Below are 13,214 nucleotides of genomic sequence, written 5' to 3'. Positions count from 1 at the left end.
TTTATTAACGTTAATATTAATATTAAAAAATAATTTTTTATATGTAATCAAATATATTTTTGTAATCACAGGTTAACAATTATAACTAAATCAATAATTTAAATTAAAAAAAAGTTAAAAAAAAGAAGATGAAGTCGGATTTGAACCGATGTGCCTTCCCCTTGTAAGATTCAAATATTTGATTAATTAAAATTTTATTTGGTCATAACTGGAACCAATGAAAAATTGTACAATGAAATATTGTTGAAAAGCTCTCGATGAGGGCTTATTACTGCAGTTAAGAAAAAGTCAAAAATCCAATTTTTTTGGATTTGGGCTTTTTTGAACATTTTTGGCCAAGTCGATTGCAATCAAAAGGGGAGGTGCACAACTAGATTTTACAACAGCCCTAAATCCAGAATTTCAACATCCTACTGCTAATAGTTTTTGATTTACGCGAGATATATTCGTACGTACAGACCTCACGCCGAAGCTAGTCAAAATGGATTCAGAGATTATCAAAAATGGATATTTCCGTTGAAATCTGAAAACCGAAGTTTTTGGCGATCACATTATTTCCTTTACTTCGTACAAGTAAGTAAAAAACAATAATCGGATGAATGTCCCAAAGATAGAAATATGTTAGTCAAATTTGAAGAAAATCAGTTCGGTGAATATCGAAAAATAAGACCGAAAAAAATTGCGTAAAAGTATTATTTTTTTTTTTGTCTAAATGAACTAGTTTGACCTAAAACGTAAAGATTTAAAAAAATATCTGATACTCATCACATGATCCACCGTGTTTCCTCTTTAATATATCTTTATTCGCCGAGAAAATAAAATTGTAACCACTCGATGTGTGTACTGGATGTTGTGTCATTGAATTAATTAATCTGCTATGCGAGCGTAGCAGGTTAATTAAAAAAAATGCAACTTAAGTTACCAAGAAAACAAATTTTGCATATTAAATCAACTATGACGTCAAAACTTCTGAAAAGTGCCAATTCGTTACTACAGTAACGAATTTTGCTGTTTCCAGCAAAAATAAGCTTACGATACATATATATACTCCTTCTACAAATTGCGATTGCGGATTTTTGAAAAAATAATATTCTATTTAAGAAAATTTTCGCGTAATTATACAGTTAATTATTTTTCGATATTCTATGTTGTTTACGTAAACTCGTGAGGCAAGAAAAGAGATTATTTTAAAACTACAAATAATTATTGTCATTTGTTTTACTTTTGTGAAAATAAATTCATTAAATATCTGTTAAATTGTGTAAGAGTAAATAATGAAATAACTTTAACATTCAGTATCAGTGGTTTTAACAAAATTTACGAGGACTTTAAATACGGCGAAGGTCAAATAATGCCTGCTTATGCACCAGAAAAACCCCTCACGTATTTTGAATTCATTAGTCCTGATATAGACGCTGCTTATAAGGTAGATATATGATTCCATCCTTGGCTCTTGTAGTGAAAGGTTGTGTCTTATTGTGCTCTGTGATTGTGAGTTGTAACCAGTCCAGCCAGGTGTTCAACAGTTCTTCTACCTGCGTCGCCAGACAATGTGAGAAGGGTCTGCTAGGACATCAGCCGGGCGGCCAGCTACCTGGATTACAGGCCAGTTACATTAAGAAAAGGATAATCCTTTTCTTAATTTTATTTCTATTCTATTCAAATTTCTCTAATAATGTAAAGTGAACTCTTGTAGTCATTACGAACACATTAAGTTAATAGCCTATTATTATAGGACTATTGTGCTGATTTTAAAATAATTTTATTTTAAATTGTTTGATATAATCTGTACCTATTTAGGTCTACAGGTTATATCTTGTTTTGATTTTTCTTGTCAGTGATTTTATTTTGCAGCAAGTGTACATTAAGAAGTGTTTAATTAAGTTTAATTTTAATTTTTAAATTTTATTCTTTATTTTTCCTCAATGGAAGGAAAAGTAAGGCCTGCCCCGCCCCGTTCTCCCACCCCGGAACTGTCCGTCGGTGGAGAGGAAAGCGGGTCTGGCGCTAGGAAGCGCCAGAAACGCCGGGACTCCGCGCCTCCTATGGAGACGGAGCCCGTAGCGGGCTGCAGCAAGGCTGCAGCAGCCGCCAACCCGCAGGCTGATGATGGGGCCCCATCACAGCCTGCTACCGTCAGGCGGGAGAAAATCCCGCCAATAATGCTGGACTGCCCGAAGGAGTGGCCAGCATTAGCGCGCGACATTAAGTCGCGGATCGGGGGGCGCCTGGTGGCTAAAAGCACCGGGCTCTCGATAAGGCTGCAGCTGGGCAGCGAGGCGGATTACCGGGCGGTGCAGAGTTTTCTGCACTCGAAGGGAATCGCCTTTCACTCCTTTCAGCTCCCGAAGGACAGGGAGCTGAAGGTGGTTATACGGGGAATCCCCTATGGGGCTGCCCCGGAGGAAGTAAGGGAGGAACTGACCTCCCTTGGCTATGAGGTGGTTTCGGTTAAGAAGCTCCTCACAAGGGACGGTCGGGAAACCCCGACCTGCCTAGTGGCCCTTAAGAGGACCCCTTCGGCCCGGACCATTTATGACCTTGGCAGTATTTTTTACTGCAAGGTCGCAGTGACTGCGTTTGTGTCACGAGGGGGGCCACCCCAGTGCCACAGATGCCAGAAATTTGGACACTCGTCCAATTACTGCCAGAGGGCCCAGCAATGTGTCAAGTGTGGTGGGGACCACGACACTGCCACATGCGTTAAGCCGCGTGAGGAACCAGCCTCATGCGTTAACTGCAAGGGGCCTCATCCGGCTAATTACCGGGGTTGCCCCTATTATAAGGAGCAAGTCAATAAGGTCAAGGGCATTAAAAAGCCCGCGACTGTTGACGGCCGCAGCTGGGCCCGTGTTGCCGGTGGGGGAAAATCAGCCCCCAAACCGGAGGTGCCGGCACCTGTGGCCAAGGCGGTAGTGAAAAAAGGGGAGGTACCCTCCCCAACACCCGCCAAGCCAAAACCGGCGGCGACCACCAAGAAGGTGGTGAAACAAAAGGCGGCGACAAAGCCGGCCCCGGCGAAGAAGGCCAAGCCTTCCTCGACGGGAAAGGCCAAGCCTTCCTCGACGGGAAAGGCAAAGCCTGCTCCGGCTGGGAAGGCCAAGCAGGCTGTTAAAAACACCGCGGCCCCTGTGACCCCGCGCCCCACCAAAAGGGCGGCCGCGCCAAAAGGCACCTCCAGCGGCAATCCGAAACCGGCTACCCCGTTGGAGACCACTGGCATGGACTTCCTGTCGCAGATGACAGTGAAGGATATCCTGCCACATATCATGATGGTTTTGCCACGCCTGCTCCAGGCAAAATCTCTCAAGGACTGTATTCAGTCCTTAATAGAGTGCCTCATGGCTGTACTGTCCAGGTATGGTTAGGCCCACCCTCAGGCTCTTGCAGTGGAACGCCAACTCAGTAGTAGGCCGGACGGAGGAACTATGCCGTCTGGCCGAGGATCTACTGATAGACGTGATACTGTTGTCTGAGACGTGGTTGAACCCAACCAAGCAACTGACCCTTCGGAACTATTTTACATATAGGACGGATAGGCCAGTTCGACCCGGATCTCGCACCTCTGGTGGAACTGCGGTTTTAGTCCACAGACGCCACATGCATACGCGCGTTGTTCTTCATACAAACGTGATGGAGCAAACGTGTGTGCATGTGGAGCATCTGGGCACGGTGTATCGGCTGGTTTCGGCTTATAGCAAGCCGAACGACGCGGTAACCGGCGCAGATCTGGATGCCGTGCTGGAAAATTGGGATGGGCCCATGATACTCATGGGCGACCTCAATGCCAAACACGTGTCATGGAACAGCATTCTGACAAATCCGAATGGCAGATTGCTGTACGAAAGGGCGAGAGCCCGCCGCTTGGTCGTCGTAGGCCCTGAGGTGCCCACGTTCGTGCATCGCTCAGGCAGATCTAGGCCTGACGTGCTGGATATCGCAGTCATGAAGGGGGGTACCCTCCCATTCATGATTGAAACGATAGAAGACCTCAGCTCGGACCATTCCCCTGTCCTGTTGGAACTAGGTCAGGCAGGGGGTGGCCGAGATCCCCCGCCTATACCCCGAAGGTCAGTCAACTGGAAAAGGTTCTACGAGACCCTCCAGCGGGAGTACAGGCCGGTAAATCCTGAGCTCCTGAACACCCCGGAGGAAATCGACGACACTGTCGGGCGCGTCACGTCGTCAATGACTGAGGCCCTGGCAGGCAGCTCATCGGCCAAAACTCGAGCAGTTGTTCGAAACGACCTCCCTCCTCATATCTCCGAAGCCATAACGGAGAAACGACGACTGAGGAGGAGATATCGAATCACCCTGTCCCCCGCTGATAAGCGGGCCTTTTATAATCAAACGGACAGGGTAAAACAACTGCTGACAAGCCATCGAGAGGATTCGTGGAACGAATACCTCGCCTCGGTCTCTGACGACATCTCCTCGGTGTTCAGGTTGAACAGGAGACTGCGAGAAGGGAAGAAGCCTCGCCATCCGGTTGTGGGGCAGCGAGGTTTTCTTGCATACTCGGAGGCGGAGAGGGCCGAGGTATTCGCCGATACCTTGGAGGAGCAGTTCACTCCAAACCCCCCTCCCTCCCCGAACGACGAGCACACAACCGAGGTGGAATCCTTTCTTGTAGATTATTTCTCACAGGTGGAGGATGCCCCTCTAGAGATTGACCAAGTCACTGAAGCGGAAGTTTCCGCAGCCATTAAGGCCACAAGCCCCGACAAGGCCCCGGGTGTCGACGGGATCAGCGCCCGTGCATTCCGGAACATACCGGCCTCCGTGATTACAGCAATTTCGGTGATATTCACGTCCATTTTGTACGTTGGATATTTCCCGAATTGTTGGAAAACGGCCAAAGTCGTATGTTTACCCAAACCGGGGAAAAGTTTACTTTTCCCACGGAATTATAGGCCAATCTCCCTGTTACCGGTATTGTCTAAGTTGTTCGAGAGGATTTTTCTTGAAAAACTGAGGCGATACATGGAGGGAGAAGTGCGGCCCGAGCAATTTGGGTTCAGGGAGGGTCACTCAACCACCCTCCAACTGGTAAAAATAATAGACGACCTTGTCGGAGGCCTGAACAGGAAACGGGTGACTGCAGCCGTTTTTCTGGATGTGGCCAAGGCCTTTGACAAAGTTTGGCATAGCGGGCTGCTTTATAAGCTAGCGCGATCGGCGATCCCCTACCGCTATGTCAGACTGATGCGGTCATATCTGCTAGACCGACATTTTGTCATGCGCGTAGGGGAAACGATTTCCTCCACCAGAGAAATAGCCGCTGGGGTTCCCCAAGGAGCAGTACTTTCCCCGTTCTTGTACACTTTGTACGTGAACGATATGCCGCTGTCGGAAGGGGTCAAAACGGCCCTTTACGCAGACGACACGGCATATTTCTACGAATCCGCAAATGTGGATTACGCGGTCCGGAGGCTCCAAAGGCAGCTGGACTTAGTGGAACCGTGGCTCGACATGTGGAGAATCAGGGTCAACGGTGAAAAATCGGTGGCCGTGATGTTCACATGCAAGACACGAAAACCGACCAGAGAGCTGGAAATCTCAGGGGAGAAAATCCCTTTTGAGAAAACAGTTAAGTACCTGGGGGTGGTGTTGGACAGGCGGCTTACCTTCGGCGAACATGTAAATTATGCGACCCGGAGGGCTAAGGCCGCCAGAGCCTCACTATACCCAGTGCTGAACAGTGCCAGCCCATACCCACTGGCAACTAAGCTTCTCATTTTTCGGCTGTACGTACTGCCGATTCTAACATATGCTTACCCGGCATGGGGGGCAATGTTGAGCTCCTCGCTTCAAAAGAAGATCGAGGCCGTCCAAAACATCGCGTTGCGGACGATCTTTGGAGCTCCGTGGTTCGTCAGGAACGCCACTCTCCGATCTGATGCGAGATTTCAATCCGTGTCCGAGGTGGGGGTGGCGCAGGCGCGCAGACTGTTCGGGAGAGCGGCTGTGTCCGAACACAGTCATCTTCGGGACATCTGCAGAGAGGACCCAACTCCGACAGTTGTAAGGAAGCGGCCTCATGCCGTACTGGACGAACCACCGTGATGGTGCGGTGCGGTAGCCGAAAATCGACAAACCAGGCTTAGGGGCCTCCATATCGCATGAGCCATAAACGGAATAGTGCGTCAGACGCGTTTCCGGGGTCGCGAGTGAATAGTTTTTTTTTTTTTTTTTTTTTTCTCGCGTGTGTTTTGTTCTGTTTCTCTAGTTTCAGAAACGGGAGAAACGTGGATGTGGAACGACGCGTCGTGCCGTCTCATCCTGCCAGTCGAAAGGAAAGTAAAAATTAATTTTTTTTTTTTTTTTTTTTTTTTTTTTTTTTTTTTTTTTTTTTTTTTTTTTCTTTTTTCTCGTGTGTGTGTTCTGCTTCTTTTGTTGCAGATGCCAACAGCCACCACAAAAACAAATGGTTTCTTCACTGCGGCCACGCGGTCCCCCCAACCCCTTCTCAGACACACGCGTGTCTGAAGGTTAATAATTACGTGGAAAGAATAATTACTGTTTACTTCTTTCCAGAATCGCCACCCCAAAACCGCGATCGCGAATAGGTATCACCATCTGTAAGTTAAACTTACAGTAAGATAAAATAACCCAGCAATTGCGACTCCTCCGGAAAAGGGGACACATTGCTCCCTCCTTATAGCTAGTGCCCCGTTGTGGCGTATTCCTGCTAGCCTATTAAAGAGTTAGCACCGAAAGGACTTCAGTGGACGGTCTGAAGGGGAATTACGTCGGGAGGACAGGCTTTATAAGCCTAGCCTTCCGCGGTCGGCCCATGAAATGGGTTCGATAACGCTGGTTTAACAACGGATTGGAATGCAATTAAATCCGTCTTAAATTCACTAAAATAATAATAGACAAAACTTGAAAAATTAGATCCGAGATTAAAAAAAAATAACCCTTTTAAAAAACAAGCCCGATTAGAAAGATCCAGCAGCAAGGGACTCTGTCCAGGTTCTGCGATAAAGTAGGGAGTAATAGACTCCTGCCAACTTTGCATTCCGGTAGATATATATATATATATATTTTTAGCAAAATTTATCGAAATTATTATTTTTATTAAATTAAAAAATAAATACGTTTAGAAGATAATTAAAAGAAAAATCTATTAATATATTTCAGTTAAAATATTTTAAATAAATATATATTTTTAAAAAAATATTCAGCTATTTATATGCTGTAAATCAGTGGCTAAATGGACTGGCGGCAGAAGAATACAACGAGAGTACATTGAAGCCGGTGTATCGCTAAGATAAATAAAAAATATTTATAAAGTTTTCAGAATTAATTTTTTTACAATGAATCGGTCAGATAACCTCTCATAGTTCATCTAGTTCAACAAAATATGTACGTACCTATGTGTGTCGCACTGCTTTTGACCTTATATCTCAGCATTGATAAAACAGATTTTCTTCAAATTTGGCTCAAATATTTCTATATATGGGTCATTCATCCTATAATTTTTTTTTTTTAAATTTGGAAGTGGATGGGGGATACTGCAAAAAACGAATTTCGATCATCTTTGATGCATTTTAAAAAAACTTTATTAAAGCCAATTTCTTACATACAATATATATATATAAGCGTGACATATTGTTACGATTTTTACTTCGTACAGGTAAGTAATGTAATCGCGAAAAATTTTGGTCTTCAGATTTCAACGGAGATATCCATTTTGAACTCAAAAACGGTTAGCAGTAGGATGTTAAAATTATGGATTTATAACACTTTTGTAACATCTAGTTGCGCATCTCCCTTTTAGATTGCAATCGAAATTAAAATTAAAATTTAATTAATGAAATATTTGGATCTTAAAGGGTTTGTTGTTTTTATTTTTTTTATTTATTTAAAAATATTGATTTACTAAAAAAATATTTAAAAAAATATTTAATAGGCATTGCATGCGTGTATATGTCATCAATTTGGTGAAACATTTGATTATTTAATATTAAATGAAAATTATAATTAAGAATTGTATTGTTTTTGTATTTTTTTTTCTTAGCAAATTCTTATAAAATTTTTGAATTTTATTCAATTTAAAGTTATTGTTGAACATTTTTAATGTGCACGAGATTTCCGGTCTTTTTCCAAGATTTCCGTATAAATAAAAGTTAATAATAATTGACTAAGCCGTAATAAGAAAGGGAGTCCGACAAGGATGTTCCCTATCTCCGTTACTTTTTAATCTTTAAATGGAATTAGCGGTTAATGATGTTAAAAAACAATTTAGATTCGGAGTAACAGTACAAGGTGAAAAGATAAAGATGCTACGATTTGCTGATGATATAGTAATTCTAGCCGATACTAAAAAGGATTTAGAAGAAACAATGAATGGCATAGATGAAGTCCTACGCAAGAAATATAGCATGAAAATAAACTAGAAGAAAAAAAAAGTAATGAAATGTAGTAGAAATAACAAAGATGGACCGCTGAATGTGAAAATAGGAGAAAAGATTATGGAGGTAGAAGAATTTTGTTATTTGGGAAGTAGAATTACTAAAGATGGACGAAGTAGGAGCGATATAAAATGCCGAATAGCACAAGCTAAACGAGCCTTCAGTAAGAAATATAATTTGTTTACATCATAAATTAATTTAAACGTCAGGAGAAGATTTTTGAAAGTTAGGAGCGTCGCTTTATATGGAAGTGAAACTTGGACGATCGGAATATCTGAGAAGAAAAGATTAGAAGCTTTTGTGATGCGGTGCTATAGGAGAATGTTAAAAATCAGACGGGTGGATAAAGCGACAAATGAAGAGGTATTGCGGCAAATAGATGAAGAAAGAAGCATTTGGAAAAATACAGTTAAAAGAAGAGACAGGCTTATAGGCCACATACTAAGGCATCCTGGAATAGTCGCTTTAATATTGGAAAGACAGGTAGAAGGAAACATTTGTGTAGGCAGGCCACGTTTGGAGTATGTAAAACAAATTGTTAGGGATGTAGGATGTAGAGGGTATACTGAAAAGAAACGACTAGCACTATATAGGGAATCTTGGAGAGCTGCATCAAACCAGTCAAATGACTGAAGACAAAAAAAAAAAATAAATAATTGGACTATTCTGTTTAGTGAACTCTTATACTCTATACGGTTACAAATATTAATTTTTGACCTTATGGTGTAGAATAACCAATTTTTATTAACGGATTATTTGGAAAAAACAATTTATTTAAAGAGAAACCATGGGATTTTTACTCTAAACTAAAATTTCATTTAAAATTGTTAAATTAATAATTTCAGCAATCGTGTAACTGTCCACTTTTATTTCAGAATAAGTTTAAATCAAGTGCAGCAAAAAATGTGTATATGTAATTTAATAGGCGTACAAGGAAGTCATGTTGTGCCCACATCAGATTTTTTATATTTCTTCTCCGATTATCATAGTAGTTTTGAGAATGGAGATACTCGGAATCGTGTCGACTACCAGTGTTAGAATAATGCTAGGACGCGCAGAATACAACGCTCAAATCTATTACAATATATACGTATAACATGCAGAACAATTTTTGAAGGTTTTTTTGTTAATCTTGAATAGTTTTATATATAGATTAATTTATATTTAGATAATACATAATATAACGTCATAAAAACTGTGTACGTGGTTGTATGACTGCCAGGCGTTGCCGAGAAACTGAGCATTAGCATAATTTTTCAAGTGCGTTGCAGGAATTAATTTGAAATAAATATATAACTGGACGGGCTAAATCATACGATTTTTTCTATATTTTTTTAAAAATCTTGTCAAAAAATATATAAGCAAATTTTCTACTGATATTTGGCCTCAAGAATTTCCATTCTGATACTTTTTAAAGGATTTTTACTTCCTTGTATAAATTAAAAGATATATTGTGATCGCGAAAAATTTAGGTTTTCAGATTTCAACGGAAATATCCATTATGACGACCCTGAATCTATTTTGACTAATTTTGGCGTACGAACGTACGTATCTAGCATAGCTCAAAAACGATTAGCCGTAGGATCTTGAAATTTTGGATTTAGGACTGGTGTAACATCTCAAACGTAACAAAAAAATTCCCAAAATAAAAAAAATTATGTGAATTTTGGACTTCTTAATTTCAGTAATAAGCCCTCATTGAGAGTTTTTCAACGATATATCATAAGTGGTACTTACTTTCATCGGTTCCAGAGTTATAGGCATATAAAATTTTAATTAATGAAATATTTACTCTTACAAGGGAGGTAATCGGTTCGAATCCGACTTTGTTTTAATTATAATTATTAAATATATTGATATATTAATAATTATTAACCTGCGATTGTAAAAAACCTGTACGATAAATAATAAAAAAAATATGAAAAAATATAATTAGTTATTAATTAAATAAAATTTTATATACTTTTCATTTAAAAAAAATATGTATATGTAATTTAATAGGCGTACAAGGAAGATGTGGTGCTCTCAATCATATTTTTTTATTTTGTTATATTTCAAACGAGCCTCTGATGTATTGACATTCAATTTTGAATCTAAACTGTATAATTTACGATATGATTTTTACTGAAATGGAATCGTTTCATAAAATCTTTTGTTCGCTTCCGCTTTCAGAAACGAAAAACTAATTTATTCATGTTAAATTTATGGATCAAGGCCCTAAATAGAATATGTTATAAAGTTTGTTCTTTAGTGAATTTAAACGCAAGTATGTAATGTCGTTCTGTACTTTTATAATAAAATCTTTCTACAATCACAGCGTTAATTTAGATTTATATTCGAATTATTAAATTACGCGTAAAACTAGATTAAATAAGTAAATATAGAATCCAGTACATTTCTATGAAATGTTGTTTAAAGTTTTATCGCTCGATTTATATTATATATTAATAATTTTAAGTCTATTGTTGCCACGCGAGAGGAAAACAAACTTTTCGTGAAACGAGTTTTTATTGTGCGTTACAAAAAATGAGCGATGCTAATTACGAACAACGTTGTGCAATCAAGTTTTGTGTTGCTACGTTGTGTTGAAACGTTTCCAAAATTGAAAAGGGCGTATGGAGATGACTTCCTCTGCCCAAAAACTGCAGCCACCATCGATACAATCTAAAACGTTCACCAAATCGTACTGGACGACCGGGGTTAGAGAGGTAGCAGAGGGTATGGGCATATCTAAAGGACGAATTTTGTCATATATTAACTGAAGAATTGAATATGCGAAACTATGTGCGCGTTTGCTCGCTTTGGGCCAAAAACGCAAACGAATGAACATTTCTAAGGCTCTGCCGGAACGGTTTCGGCAAAACTTTGTCGGATTTTTTCCTTCAACTCAGAACTGTAGATGAAACGTGGTTCCACAGCTACACTCCTGAGACGAAACGACAGTAAAAACGGTGGACTCCAAAGGGTGAATTCGCTCCGAAAAAGGCGAAGACCGTTCCGTCGGCCGGGAAGGTGATGGCGACTGTTTTTTTTGGGGATAGTAACAAAATTTTGTTTATCGATTATCTTCAGAAAGGTAAACCAATAACGGGACAGTATTACGCATATTGACAAGCTGAAGGCAGAAATTGCTAAAAAAAGACCGCATTTGAAGAAATAAGTGATTTTTCATCAGCTCACACTTCGACATTCGCCGTGGCTAAAATTCACAAATTGGATTTTGAATCGGTCGACTACTACCCGTATTCACTAGATCTGTTCCTAACCTTACAGTTTCGCTTGGAAGAACGAGATTTTCATCTGATGAGGAGTTATCGCATACGTAAACGCCAATTTTGTGGAGAAAGACGCTAGCTGGAAAATGGTGTAATAACCTACAGTCTTTGTGGTTCACATTTTGTAATTTGATGATCAAGATATAGACACCGTTTTTTTGTATTTTAGTTCCTTGTTTATGTAATCGAAAAATTATAGCGGTCACAATTATCGTTACTGTAACTTTGTCGATTAAAATACATACATTTTCACGTTTCATATTATTTTTACTGGTTATAAATATTTTTTTTCAGATCCATCTACTGAAAAAAGGATTCTCCTACGACAATATAATCAAAAAAAATTATTATTGAATATACTTACATCTTATTCAATAATATATATTATTGAAATATTTAAATAATAAATTTAGTAATTATTGCAATTATTTATTATTCAAATAAACAAAACGTTACTGTTAATTAGTCGAGTTTAGCGAGTCAAGCGAGCGTAGGTTAAGTTTGGTTGATTATATTTATTATGCTTATATTTTTAATATGTTAATATGGAGAATGTTTAAAATGACCAGTATATAAAACACATATCACATACAAATCATTATAAAACACATCAGAAAGTAACAATCTGGTTGTTACCGCAACCAATTAAAACGGCCAGTATGTTGTAACGGTGAAACATTCTAGTCCTATGTTATTTCCAGGTAATATGTGTATATATATATATATATATATATATATATATATATATATATATATATATTTTAAAAATCATTATGCTTATATGTATTTATATTTTACATTAAAATTTACTTATCAACTTTTGTTATAATTTACAGCATATTATGATAGTTTTCTGTCGACAAGTATGATTGGCACAATGTATATTTATGCCACAATATATCGTCAAAATAGAGAAATTTCTAGATCAACCGATTTTGATAGTAGTACTTCCAGAATACTGGACAGTAGTACCGTAAGACCGTAAAACCGTAAGACATGTAAAAAAGGTTTTGAACGTTAAGGGAAATGTTGATTTTTTAAAATTTTTTGAAGCCAATCTTGAAATGAAGAATTAAAAAAAAATATCACCAAAAATAACTATTTATTTTGTTGTTAATTTAATCAAAATTGTTATGAAGGGAAATTAATAAAATTACAGTAATTACTATTATCTCTTTTTTTAAACACACCGCATCTTTTCCTATCCATTTTCTAAAAATAATTTCTGAAAAGCCAGAATGAAATTAAAAGAAAAAAATTAAATGAAATTATAAAAACCCACCGTCAAATATTTATATCGATCGTAATAAAAATTTAGGAAAACTATATTCATTCGCTTAAAGGTACGATAGAAAATCTAATTTAATTATAAAATACTACATAAAAGATTACAATTAAAATCCTGTCCGAAAAATTATGTATCTATATATCTTTCAAAATGCTGCTTAACGTGAAATAACAGTTTTTACATATTACACAAAGGCACCCGCTGCTGTTACACTCTCAAAGTTAAGAGGATTAG

The 13,214-nt window shown here is 38.8% G+C and overlaps 1 long non-coding RNA gene across 1 annotated transcript; it reads left to right on the top strand.

The window, feature by feature from the left end:
* Nucleotides 1–1,068: 1,068 nt before the first annotated feature.
* On the top strand, nucleotides 1,069–12,860 carry LOC142332353 (uncharacterized). The gene is made up of 2 exons (XR_012758270.1): nucleotides 1,069–1,426; nucleotides 12,529–12,860. It is a non-coding gene; the product is annotated as an uncharacterized LOC142332353 (long non-coding RNA).
* Nucleotides 12,861–13,214: the final 354 nt, after the last annotated feature.

The sequence above is a fragment of the Lycorma delicatula genome, chromosome 11, assembly GCF_047948215.1.
Source record: "Lycorma delicatula isolate Av1 chromosome 11, ASM4794821v1, whole genome shotgun sequence".
NCBI classification, from domain to species: domain Eukaryota; kingdom Metazoa; phylum Arthropoda; class Insecta; order Hemiptera; family Fulgoridae; genus Lycorma; species Lycorma delicatula.
This window is presented reverse-complemented; position numbering and strand designations above follow the sequence as displayed.